Source organism: Rhinopithecus roxellana, chromosome 8 (genome assembly GCF_007565055.1).
Source record: "Rhinopithecus roxellana isolate Shanxi Qingling chromosome 8, ASM756505v1, whole genome shotgun sequence".
Lineage (NCBI taxonomy): Eukaryota > Metazoa > Chordata > Mammalia > Primates > Cercopithecidae > Rhinopithecus > Rhinopithecus roxellana.
Window position 1 is genome coordinate 37,949,068 of NC_044556.1, and position 14,573 is coordinate 37,963,640.

Here is a 14,573-nt window from a genome sequence, read left to right on the forward strand (position 1 = left end):
TTACTTAGGATCATGAGTATTAAATAAAGAATGTTTAAAAAGGTAATTTATTACTGCTCCTTTGCTAGAAGAATAAAATGGGGAATTTGTTATTTCTCATCCAAGGCAGACTATGTCACCTGAATGTGTCAGGCCCACCCCTGGCTCCTATGGCTTTAATGTGGCAGACATGAAGGATAAAGCACCCAGTCAGGAACCTACGGCGGCAGTCAGCTGGGAGTATAGGGGCAGCCCTGGAGTAGCGGTTGTGGCAGTGCACATGGACGCAGCTGCAGTGGCTGTGGGGCTGACTACTAACGTTCCTGGTGATGCAATGTAGAATTTCATAAGAACACATAGATGGAAGGAAAAAAACCTATGGTGACCGTGAAGGCCCTGATGCCATGTATGTCAAATTGATATCGTCTGTTGGTCACAAAGTTATTGTATAAAGAGAATACGCAGTAACATCAATAACAATAAAGGCTATGTTGAGTGAACCAGATCAGTTTGCTGAAAATGAAATCAGTGAGGTCGGTTTTAGAGAAATCTCTTCACAAGTGCTATCAAAAGTATGCACGTAAGCTGCATGCTCTGGCTCAAGCCTATAATCACAGCAGTCTGGGAGACCTAGGTGGGAGGATTGCTTGAGCCTAGTTCAAGACCAGCCTGGGCCACAGAGTGAGACCCCATCTCTCCAAAAAACATTAAAAATCAGCTGGGTGCAGTGGCATACACCTGTAGTCCCAGCTACTTAGGAGGCTGAGGTGGAAGTATCCCTTGAGCCCAGGAATTCAAGGTTGCAGTGAACTATGATCACAACACTGCACTCTAGAGTGGGTAACAGAGCAAGACCTTGTCTTTAAAAAAAAAAAAAAAGTACGAATATATTTTACATACAATGTTCACTACACTAACAGCTCCACAGAGATTCTCAGATTCGCAACTGCACCTCAGATTGCACCAGAATTGCTGATGACTGTGAACTTCCTAGATTGTTAAATAAATTATAATAATTTTTAAAAGTACCAAAAGTTAACCTTTGAACAATGCAACAGTGCAGAAAGCTGGCAACCAACAAATATAAAATCCCTACTTTAAAACGCTGTTTTAAATTATGAAACCAAGAATATAAAATGATGTAACATAAAGTTTCTTTTTTTTTTTTTTTTTTGAGACGGAGTCTCGCTCTGTTGCCCGGGCTAGAGTGCAATGGCCGGATCTCAGCTCACTGCAAGCTCCGCCTCCCGGGTTTACACCATTCTCCTGCCTCAGCCTCCCGAGTAGCTGGGACTACAGGCGCCCGCCACCTCGCCCGGCTAGTTTTTTTGTATTTTTTAGTAGAGACGGGGTTTCACGGTGTTAGCCAGGATGGTCTCGATCTCCTGACCTCGTGATCCGCCCGTCTCGGCCTCCCAAAGTGCTGGGATTACAGGCTTGAGCCACTGCGCCCGGCTATAAAGTTTCTTTATCTTCATATCTGCTTTCTAAAGTGCCAGACAATGACTGTAAAATGAGAAGGGCATCAATCGGTAACAGAACAGGCAAGGGAAATAGAGGGTGAGTAAATTGTTACATTGACCAAGAATCTAATAATCTTCTTGTTCACAAGGGTGAAATCAAAAGTAGGAATTTAAGTTTCCTGGTGAGTTGGATACCATTCCATCTTCATTGGTGATAACGAGTCAGTACTCTGGGCAATCAATGATCTCACCAGGTGGGCAGACTCAGAAGGAGGAGCCTTAGTTCCTCTCTAAGGGAGCCTCCCTGCAAGGATCTACACTACACAAGTGATTAAAAGGCAATTCATTGGCTCGTGGCCACCTGCTGACACCATAGTTCCAGCAGACTCTGACAGCCTGCTGGAGAATTGCATTAGTTGTTGTTTGTCCCCATCTTTATTGATGCCTCCCTGGGGTGTCTGTACCCCAACCCCACAGTTTTCTAGCTGGGCCTGATGTTTCTCTTTAGACATTTCTAGCAGACCATTTTCTCAGTTTATCCTACGTGGCTTAGCAATTCTCTCTAATGTCCTTTTTGTTTCATAGTTCTTTTCATTAATTTACTCAACGTGCATTGAATGGCAGGTGTGTTCAAGGCTCCATGCTAGAGGAGTTATACAGTGGAAATGCAGTTGGTTAAGAGAGAGATATCAACAAATAGTTCTCAAAAAAGTAGTGCATGCTAATCTAGGAGGACAGGTATCCGGACAGTGTTGGCCAACCCAGCTTTCTCCCTTGTCACTTACAGAATGCAGTGTCCTGGGATGAAGAGGAACTGTCCAGAACAACCCAAACTTTGCCCTTGTTCCTACTAGAACAGGATGTTCTGGAATCCTTGTGTTCGGTGAGCCCAGAAATGCTCAGGGTATAAAACCCATGGCAGGGTGATTGCAGGGTCTCCCAGCTGCAGAGTGACATGGAACACAGGCAGACAACTAGAAAGTTGTATTGAGCCTTGCTGGACCAAATCCTTGGTTTCCTTTTTTTCTTTTTTCTTTTTTTTTCTGTTTATCTGTCAGTAACAAATCTGCTTTGACTAACTTGGTGAGCATGGATTCTGTCTCACTGGACTAGACCTACAAACCTTTGCAGTAATAAATGTTCCAAGTGGTAGAATGAAGGGTCAGAGGAAAGAACTATTCCATTATGCTCCTCCTTCGGTTAACACTGTTTTCCAACTTCCTTCAAGAGCTCCTTTTCCTTTTTGCCGGTACTCACTTTCCACTGTCTCTCTTCTTACTCACTAGGTAATGCATCTATTCATTTGGCTTTAACACCTAATTCCCAGCCCCTACCATTCTCCTTAAACTCCCACCCGTATTTTCAACTATCTGTTAGATGTTGCTACTGAAAGTTTCTAGGTCTTCTCTTATGCAGTATGTCTAAAACCAAATTTATTTTTCTGGTACTTACAGATCCTCCTGTATTCCCAGACTCCAACAATGGCTACAAGCTAGAAACCTTAAGTAGTTTTGATACATCCTATGCCTGGACTCCTAAACCTAATGCTTTGCCAAATGTGGTTGTTTTTACCTTGGTTTTAAACTTTTTGTTTAAACTAATACCTTGGTTTTTAACTTTTTGTTTAAACCAATACCTTGGTTTTACCCCTTAAACTCTTCATCTTATCCCCTTACTGAATTATCTGGTTTTTCTTTTTCAGAACCGTTATACCAACCTGTTAACTGGACTCCCGACCTCCATTTCTTTCTTCTCAAACTATCCTCCACTGATACTAGAGTGATCACTTTAATATATAAAGTGATCATGTCACTTCCCTGTTTCAGAACCTCATTATTGCACAGAGTAAAGCCCAGATTTTTAGCATGCCAGAGAAGGCTTTCATAATCTGGTCTAATTGGTGATACATAAATACCCACCCCCACCCCAACACACACACATACACACATACATGTTAACTCTTCCAAAAGCATCCTAGCTTCTTAGGGAGAAAAACTTGTCAAATATTTGAAAATGAAGAAAAGTAATCACTAGCAGTGTCTTCCATGAAACGCTGGCCTTGTCTAGTAGGGCCTTCAGGGATGATCTGATTCTATAGGGTTGTATGCCTTTGATTGCCTAACTAGGCTATCTTACAGTTCTGTACAAGTAGAGATTAAATTGTAGAAAATTGATAGTAATAAAAATATCTCTTCCCAAATGTTCACTCTCTCTGTCTTAGCTAGGACATCTATCTTCTCCTGCCCCTGGGACATAGGCATGCCTGGTTCTCTGGCCCTCAAACTCAGACCAAGGCTTACACTATTTGCTTCCATGGTTCTTAGGTTTTGGGGCTCAGAATAAATTATACTGCCAGCTTTCCTGGCCTTCCAGCTTATAGACAACAGATTGTGGGAATTCTCAGGCCCATACTCACTCCTTAAATCTTCTGCTAAAGTCTTCTATTTGTCAAACCCAACCAGAAGCCAGAGGACAAGAGACCCCAAGTAGTGTGCTACGTAATGACATCCTGCCTGATGCACCATGAGGGGAAAAGCCAGCTGGTAAAGGCCACCCACAGAGATAAGCAGAGGAAAGCCGACAAAGCCTGGGCCCCTGATGACATCATCTGGTTGCTGCTTCATCGCATCATCCCAGAACCATGTTCTACAGCCTTCTCGTCAGTCCCAGTGCGATAGATGTCTACATATATAAATATGTAACATATATAGACAGATGTTTGCATATATATGTAATATATATGTTACACACATGTGAGTGTGTGTGTGTGCTTCACCACATCACATGGTGAAAGCAGGAGCAAGCAAGAGAGAGTTGGGGAGGGAAGGTGCCACATTCTTTTAAATGACCAGATCTCATAAGAACTCCCTATTGCAAAGACAGCATCAACCCATGAAGGATCCACCCCTTCATATATATATTTTTATATATAGGCCACCAGTGCCATACTCACCTTCCAGGGACCTGGGAATCGATCTGCTCCACCTGATGCAGCTGGCACCAACGTCCACACACATTAGCCATGGGCCTAGGGACTGGCTCACCCCACTCACCACTGCCCCACTCACCACTGTCCACCACTGTGGACACTGAAAACAGGGGCCTGAGAACAGCCTTTTCTACCCATTGCTGCCACCACTGGTGCCTGAGGATCAGCCCACCTAATATTCCCATGCCCAGAAAAGCTTCATCATAACCTTCACTAACGACTGCAGTGCAAGCCACTGAGGAACTCCCAAATTTCACGAATGCTAATTATCACTGAAGAAATCACATGGAAATTACACTACTGCACATGTGCAAAATCAACGCTGAAGCACCCTGGCTGACCAACACCATAGATAAATCTATAAGTAAAAAATCTTCCCTATGAAAGCCAATTTATAAAATTGGAAGAAGTGACTGTTAGGCCAGATGCACAGACATCAGTGTAAAGACACAAATGTTAAAAACTAAGAAAGCATGGCACATCCAAAGGAACACAATAATTCTCCAGTAACAGATCTCAAAGGAAAGTTAGGAAATGCCTGAAAAATAATACAAAATAATAATATTAAAGAAACTCAGTGGGATACAAGAGAACACAGATAAATAATACAAAGAAATCCAGAAAATAATTCATGATCTGAATGAGAAATTCAAAAAGATATAGATATTATTGAAAAGAAACAAACATCAATCTTAAAACAGAAGAAATCAGTGAATGCAATAAAAAACTACAACTGAGAGCATAAACAACAGACTCGCTCAAACAGAGGAAAGAATTTTTGAACTCAAAAACAGGTCTTCTGAAGTAATCTAGTCAGACCACCCCATTTAAAAAAAAAAAAAAAAAAAACGGAAAAGAAATAAAAGAAGAAAAGTAAGTAATAAAAAAGAAAAAAAGGACTGAAAAGGCCGCATGACATATAGGACACCATAAAGTAACCAAATATTCAAATTCTGAGAGTTCCAGAAGGAGAAGATAGAGGCAATGACATAGAAAACCTATTTAACAAAATAATAGCTGAAAACTTACTGATATCATTTGGATGATTGTCCCCTCCAAATCTCATGTTGAAATGTAATCCTCAGTGTCAAAGGTGGGGCCTAGGAGGTATTTGCCTTATGGCTTGGTGTTGTCTTTGTAATAGTGAGTTCCCACAAGACCTGGTCATTTAAAATGTGTGGCGCCTTCCTCACAGCTCTCCCTCTCCTGCTTCTGCTTTCGCCATGTGACATGCCTGTTCTCCCTTTGCATTCAGCCATGATTGTAAGCTTCCTGAGACCTCCCTAGAAGCCAAGAAGACACCAGCACCATGCTTCTTGTAGTTCCTGCTGAACTGTGAGACAGTTAAAACTCTTTTCTTTATATATTACCCAGTCTCAGGTATTTCTTTTTTCTTTATATTTTTTCAGACAGGGTCTCACTCTGTCACCCAGGCTGGTGTGCAGTGGCACAATCTCAGCTTACTGCAACCTCCACCTCCTGGGTTCAAGCAATTCTCGTGCATCAGCATCTCGAGTAGCTGGGACTACAGGCACGCACCACCACACCAAGCTAATTTTGGTATTTTATAATTCAGTTGCCTAGAATGGTCTCGAACTCCTCAGCTCAGGCAATCCATCCACTGTGGCCTCCCAAAGTGCTAGGATTACAGGTGTGAGCCACTGTTCCCGGCCTCAGGTATTTCTTTACAGCAATGCAAGGACAGCCTAACACAATGAGTGAGTTCTTGTTCTGAGTTCACACAAGATCTGATTGTTTAAAAGAGTGTAGCACCTCCCCCTCTCCTTGCTCTCGTTTTTGCCTTGTGACATGCTGGTTCCCTTTTCACCTTCAGCCATGATTGTTAGTTTCCTGACAGCCTCATCAGAAGTAAATGCTGGCACTACGCTTTCTGTACAGTCTGCAGAACTGTGAGCCAATTAAACCTCTTTTTGTTATAAATTTTACAGTCTCAGGTATTCCTTTATAGTAACAAAAGAATGGACTAACACTCTTTCCAAGTCTTGCAAGACAAGTAGACATTCAGATATAGGAAGCTCAAAGATGACAAAATAGATTCAACCCAGGAAGTTCTTTTCAAGGCACATTATAGTCAAACTGTCAAAAGTCCAAGAGAAAGAAATAATTCAAAAGTCAGAAAGAGAATAGCATCAAGTCACATATAACAGAATCTCCATCAGGCTAACATCATATTTCTCAACAGAAACTTTACAGGCTAGTAAAAAATGTTATGCTATATTAAAAGAGCTAAAATAGCCTTTCCCAGAGAAGTAAAAACTGAGAAATTATCATCACTAGACTGATCCTACAAGAAATGCTTAAGGAGTCCTATATCTAGAAGTGAAAGGATGATATCTACCATCATGAAAACACATGAAAGTATAAATCTCACTGGTACAGCAGATATACAAATGAGAACAGAAAGGAGTCAAACATTACCACTACAGTAAACCACCAGACTGCAATAGTAAGCAATAAGAGACAAAGAAAGGAATAAAGGATCTACAAAACAACCCCAAAACAATTAACAAAATGACAGAAATAAGTCCTCACCTATCAATGACAACTTTGAACATGAACAGATTAAATTCCCCACTTACAATTTGTAGACTGGCTGGACAGATTAAAAACATAACCCAATTATATGCTACCTATAAGAAACTCACTTCACCTGTAAAGACACATATAAACTAAAAGTGAAGAAATGGAAAAAGATTTTCACACAAATGGAAATTCAAAATGAGCAGAAGGGGCTATACTCCCACCAGATAAAATAGACTTTAAGTAAAAAACTGTAAAAAGAGACAAAAAGGTCATTATTTAATGATAAAGAGATCAATTCAGCAAAAGGATATAATAGTTCTAAATATATATCTTTTATATTTTTTGTACATTTTGTACGTGTATATTTTTGTAAATTTATTTACATATAAATGCATGCATATTTATAAATATATATATATACACATACACACACACACACACACACACACATATATATATATATATATATATATATATATATATATATATATATATATATATATCTGAACTTGGAGCACCCAGATACATAAAGAAGCAAATACTATTAAGTCTAAAGGGAGATAGACTACAATACAATAACATTTGGGGACTTAAACATTTCACTCTTGGCATTGTACAGATCACCTAGATAGAAAATCAACAAAAACATTGGACATAAACTGCACTTTAGAAAAACGGACCCAACAGACATTTACAGAACATTTTATAAAACAAATGCAGAATGTACATTCTCAGCAGCACATGGAACATTCTTCAGTGTAGACCATATGTTAGGCCATAAAACCAGTTGCAACAAATTTTTAAAACTTGAAATTATATCAAGTATCTTATTTGGCCACAGTGAAATAAAACCAGAAATAAATAACAAGAGGAACTTGGAAAACTGTACAAGTACATGGAAATGAATCAATATGCTCCCAAATGACTATGGAGTCAATGAAGAAATTAAGAAGTAAATCAAAAGTATTCTTGAAACAAATGAAAACGAAAATACAATATACCCATATCCCATAGGTATAGGATACAGTAAAAGCAGTGCCTAGAGAGATGTTTATGGCAATAAATGCCCACATCAAAAGAGTAGAACAATTTCAAATAAACAACCTAACAATGCACCTCAAGGATCTATTTATAGCCAAAATCATAACTGCTATGAAATAGCAACCATTTGACCCCTTCATAGAGAAGCACTCCCGAAGTCATAAGTTCAGCAAAGTACTAGGTCTCAATTTCTTCCTCCCAATGTTTTTTATACTGGATATCAGATGTTGTTAGTAGCTCTATAGAGTGCTGGGTACACATGTCCTCCGTCAAATTAAATTTAAAATTAAGCTGCCAAGTTGAAATTCCTGGAGGGTTTTCTACTTGCTCATTCATAAATGTCAGTCCTAGTTGAATTATCTTTAACAAGTCTACATTACACCGCAATAGTTGATACTGATAATCAGGATTGCTCCTGAATTCTCTAATAGGTCTTGCAACCACACCTGGAAACAGTCATGACATGAAACAGTCCTTTTATTTTTATTTTATTTCGAGCTACACACATGCTTATATATAGATTTTATCTCTGTTGAATCCTTTGAACGACAGACAGTACCTTCCCCCACCTTTCATGGCCCATTTTATTGTCCGCCTTTCAGTACTAAGTATGACCATTCCTATCTCAGATCTTAAGAAAAAGAAACACAGTCAGGTAAATTTGGCCTTAATTTAATATAATTTAATGGGGAAAGAGACATCGTATTGAATATTTTGATAAACTTTACCTACTTGAGTTTGGTTTATTTTTCCCTTTTCCTAAATTAACTAGAACTGACTGTAATTTATTTCCCTGTTTCATATCTCTCCATTCCATTCTACAGGCGTTTTAGCTATTTGAGTTGGTGAACCATCAATTTTGCACTTTAGAGAGTGATTCTGACTCAAAACCTCTGTTTTATCAGAAATTTTGTTTTCTCTTTATCTTAGCTGGAAAAAATGACCATCTGCCAACTTTACACAGTATTTACTTGTTTTTGACCCACAGAATATAGCCCATTCATTGTGCAACTGTCAATTCAGCAAAACCAAAAAAAGGAAAGACAAGAAACTACTGAGGAGCTTAATAACTGCTGTTTCTGTACATAGCATTGAATCTTCCAAGTGCTTCTAGTGTCTGTCAGTTTCTAATTGGCATGTGTAGGCTGCTCTGTGACTAAAGAATTTTCAAACCAGCTTTACACTCTTCAGGAAAAATTCTTTGTGATTGGATGTTTAGTATCTGTCAGGAAACTGGTACTCAAGATGTTGAAGCTACAGTTATTTTATGATAGCACACTTCCCTTGATCTGCTTACTTTTATTCCATCACTGTTTACCCTTTATTTTAATTCATTTTGTAGCCATACTTATGATGCTCTTGATTTATTGGTTACACAAATCAATTTTATTAAAATCCAAAGATAACAAGTCTTTAGGTATATTTTGTACCAAATTAAAGACAAAAATTGTGCTTTCATAGTTGCTACAAAGATAAATAATGAAGAAATTTGGTACAAAACAACAAAATACAATATATATGCATATCCATATATATATATATGGATATATATATATAGCTAATAAAATTACCTGAGGAGTGTAATGCTTGTTTTTTTAGTGTGTGTATATCTTTGCAATCTATTTTTTATATGTATTGACAAAAGAGATTGTGAAATATTTAGCCATGCAGAACATGTGACCAGACCAGAGCATGTGTAGGAAGACCTTTTGGTAATCATTAACTCTACCCTGAAATGATGGACTACAAGTTATGATGTGTGTTACCTACACTTCAATCGGTAATATTAGCAAATCTCCAAATGTTAGCCACATTGGTTTGTCTCCCTTGTACATTCTTTATTCATGATATTACAGTTCTGTAACTGGGTAATCCTTTTTAAATAAAAGATTATTTACAAAACAGAGAGTGTTATTTGTTTTTAGAGCTTTTGTAAATAAAGGCTTCAAATATATTTTCTTACAAAAAAAGTTAAAAAGTACAAAGGATTAATCAAATAAAAAATTGGTTTTTTTGAAAAGAAAAAAATTGATAAACCACTAGCTAGAGTAACAGAAAAAAAGAGAGAAGACTCAAATAAAAGCAGGAAAAAAGGAGACATTACAACTGATACCACAGAAATCTAAAAGACCATTAGAGACCATTATGAATAACTATACAATAACAAATTGGAAAACTTAGAGGAAATTGATAAATCGTTGGATACATAAAATCTACCAAGATTGAACCAGGATGAAATAGAAAACCTGAACAGACTAATAGGATTTAATAATATTGAATCAGTAATAAAATTATCCCACAATAACAAAAAAGCCCAGGACCAGACAGCTTTGCTGCTGAATTCTACCAAACTTATAAAGAAGAACTAACACCAATTCTTCTCAAACTATTCCAAAAATCTGAAGAATAGTAGGGAATTCTTCCTAAGTCATTCCATGAGGCTAGCATTAGCCTGATACTGAAACCAGATAAGGACATAATAAAAAATAAAACGACAGGCCAATACCTTTGATGAACACAGATGAAAAAACCGTTGACAAAATACTAGCAAACTGAATCCAACAACACATCAAAAAGATAATATACTATGACCAAGTGGGATTTATCCCAGAAATGCAAGGATGGTTCAATACACACAAATTTGTTGTGTGATACATCATATCAACAAACGAAGGACAGAAACAGAAACCTTATGATCATCTCAATAAAAACAGAAAAAGCATTTGATAAAATTCAACACCACTTCCTGATCAAAACTCTCAACAATTCAGGCATACAAGGAACCTACCTGCTATGGTTTTGTTTTGTGTCTCCACCCAAATTTCATGCCAAATTGTAATTCCCAATGTTAGGAGAAGTACCTGGTGGGAGGCGATTGGATCATAGGGGTGAATTTCCCCTTTGCTGTTTTCATGATAGTAAGTGAGATCCAGTTGTTTAGAAGTGTGTAGCACTTCCTTGTTCACTCTCTCCCTCTCCTGCTCTGCCATGGTAAGAGGTACTTGCTTTCCCTTTGCCTTCCAACATGGCAGTAAATTTCTTGAGGCCACCCAGCCATCCTTCCTGTACAACCTGCAGAACTGACTCAATTAAACCTCTTTTCTTCATGGATTATCCAGTCTCAGGTAGTTCTTTATAGCAGTGTGAGAACAGACTAACACTACTTCAACCTAATAAAGGCCATATATAACAAATCCACAGCTAACATCATACTGAATGGTGGGGCTGGGACTTGGGAGGCTAATGTGGAAGAATTGCTTGAACCCAGGGGTTTGAGGCTGCAGTGAGCTATGATAACATCACTGCCCTCTATCCTGGGTGACTGAGCAAGTGAGATCTTGTCTCCAAAAAGAAGAAGAGATACAAAATATCTCTTCTTCAGATATATGAAAATATGCCCCAAAATATTAATCATCAGGGAAATGCAAATCAAAACCACAATGAGATATTATTTCACCCCAGTTAGAATGATTATTATTACAAAGACAAAAAAAAAATAACAAATGCTCATGAGGATGTGGAAAAAAGGGAACTCTCATACACTGTTGATAGGAATGTAAATTGATACAGCCATAATGGAAAAAATATGGAAGTTTCCTAAAAAACTAAAAATGAACTGCCCTATGATCCAGCAATCCCACTACTGGGTATTTATCTAAAGGAAAGGAAGTCAGTGTATCAAAGGAATACCTGCACACCCATGTTTATTTCGGCACTGTTCACAATAGCTAAGATAGAGAATCAGTGTTCAAGTGTCCATCAATAGATAAATGGATAATGTGATCTATACATAAGAAAATACTACTCATCCATAATAAAAGTTTGAAATCCTGTCATTTGCAACATGGACAGAACTAGAGATCATTATGTTAAGAGAAATAAGCCAAGAACAGAAAGACAGACATTGTATGCACTCATTCAAAAGTTGATCTTATGGAGGTAGAGAGTAGAATGATGGTTTCCAAAGGCTGGAAAAAGTGGTAGGGAGATGAAGAGAGGTTGTTTAGGGGGTACAAACATATGGTCAGAGAGAAGTAATAAATTATTAGTGCTTGGTAGCACAAAATGGTGACTATAGTTAACAACAGTTTATTTTATATTTCAAAATAGGGAGGAGAGGCTGGGCACGGTGGCTCACACTTGTAATCCCGACACTTTGGGAGGCCAAGGCAGGCAGATCACCCGAGGTCAGGAATTCAAGACCAGCCTGGCCAACACTAAAAATATAAAAATTATCTGGGCGTGGTCGTGCATGCCTGGAATCATAGCTATTTGGGAGGCTCAGGCCAAGATCGCTTGAACTCAGGTGGCAGAGGTTGCAGTGAGCTGAGATGGTGCCACTGCACTCCAGCCTGGGTGACAGAGCAAGACCTTGTCTTAAAAAAAAAAAAAATAGGGAGAAGATTTGAAATATTCTCAAGACAAACGAATGATAAATGTTTGAGGTGATGGATATTCTAAATACCTTAATTTGATCATTACACATTCATGCATATCTCAAATTATCACATGTACTCCATAAATATGTATAATTTTTATATATCAATAAAAAATAATGTTATCAGTGTAGTTTACCCTTTTTAAATTTTAATAAAAATTTCTTTAAGCAAACAAAAGTGTTTTCTTCCATAGCAGTAAAAATGATTCCTGCCTATAACTGTGTAAATGGATTTTGCCCCACAAAGGCTGTAAATCATTGGAGGTCAAATCTTGATTTAAACTGATTTTAATATCTTACCAGTTTCCTCTTTATTTAAAGAGTTATATAACGTGTTGATACATGTTTATTTTAAATTTCCATGAGAATCATGAATTTGCCATTCTGAGACTATCTTAGCACTTTCGGAGATCATCCACTAAGCTGCTCCAGTGACTCTCCTGAAGGTGTCAGGTGAATTGCACTGCATGAGACATGCACCCCATGGGCTGCCTAAGTCCAGGCACATCTTTTATTAGTTCTCAGAGTGGCTTCCAAGTGGCAATGGAACCTCAACTTCTCTGGTAAGCAAACTTTTAATATCAGCAGAAATTATGTTTTATTGTATGTCAGCTTAAACATAATTTTGAAGGTCTTAGAAAACATAGAACGAATATTAAAATGAGCAAATAAAAGGGAAATATTGGCTACAAGCATTGAGTACTAAGAATAATTTTATTTTCTTTTGATTCTTATTTTCATATGCAATAGAGCAGCTATATCTTTTGGTCATTTTTGCCACTTTGAGAAAGTGTAAAAGGATTGGGTGGTTGTAGAAAATTGTGCTTTGCCTATTCACAAGAGCAAAGACTTGGAACCAACCCAAATGTCCATCAATGACAGACTGGATTAAGAAAATGTGGCACATATACACCATGAAATACTATGCAGCCATAAAGGATGACTTCATGTCCTTTGTAGGGACATGGATGCAGCTGGAAACAATCATTCTCAGCAAACTATCACAAGAACAGAAAACCAAACACTGCATGTTCTCATTCATAGGTGGGAATTGAACAATGAGAACGCCTGGACACAGGAAGGGGAACATCACACACCGGGGCCTGTTGTGGGGTGGGGGGAGGGGGGAAGGATAGCATTAGGAGGTATACCTAATGTAAATGATGAGTTAATGGGTGCAGCACACCAACATGGCACATGTATACATATGTAACAAACTTGCATGTTGTGCACATGTACCCTAGAACTTAAAGTATAATAATAAGAAAAAAGAAAGTTGTGCTTTGTGTATTCAAGATCTTTGATGATCTGCTAAAATCCTTGTATATGACAGAATTTTCCCAATTTTCTACAAAATAGAAATTAATTATTTTGATTGAAAGTAATAATAATATAGGTGGCTAAAACTATATCAGAACAATAGTAACAAGGAAAATAACCTGTATGTTTATTTTTCAAATGAAAAGTAATAGTCCTAAAGTAACAGTTCCTTCCAGGCAGAGGAAGAAAGAGCATAATGAAGGACAAAGCTCAAGCAGAATGAACTGTATTTGCCTTGGTTTAAAGCATCTGAGTCTGAAAAGAAATTATGAACTCCACTAAAATTTTGACAAATTTTGATCAGTTTTGATGGACCTGCTTTCTTGGTTAATTGATTAATGATTTCATTAACAATGTGAAAGGTTATTAATTATCATCTCTGCAATCTGCCTACAGATAAAAAATTCCATGTCTTAGAATAATTTCCTGTGTTTTTGTTGACTTTATGATTATTAAAAAAAGTAGAAGTACTAAGTTTCTGTGGAGCTGTATTTTTTTTGGTCTATTTTTAAATATTTTATTATAATTAAGTTAAGTTGCTAAATGTTGCTCCTCAGTCACCCAAGACCCTCTCTACATCAAATGATCAATTCTCTTCCTACAACCTTCTTGAATTTGCTCTCCTAAGATCAGGCCCTACATTTAGAACAAATAAAAAGTAATATTTTCAGAATATTATTTATACCTAGAACTATTATTAAGATAACCCTGGGGCATGCCCAAGATGGCCAAATAGGAACAGCTCCAGTCTCCAGCTCCCAGCTTGAGCGACACAGAAGATGGGTGATTTCTGCATTTT

The 14,573-nt window shown here is 37.7% G+C and overlaps 1 pseudogene; it reads left to right on the plus strand.

The window, feature by feature from the left end:
- The first annotated feature begins 341 nt into the window (after window positions 1-341).
- Window positions 342-981, plus strand: LOC104669069 (annotated as a pseudogene).
- Window positions 982-14,573: the final 13,592 nt, after the last annotated feature.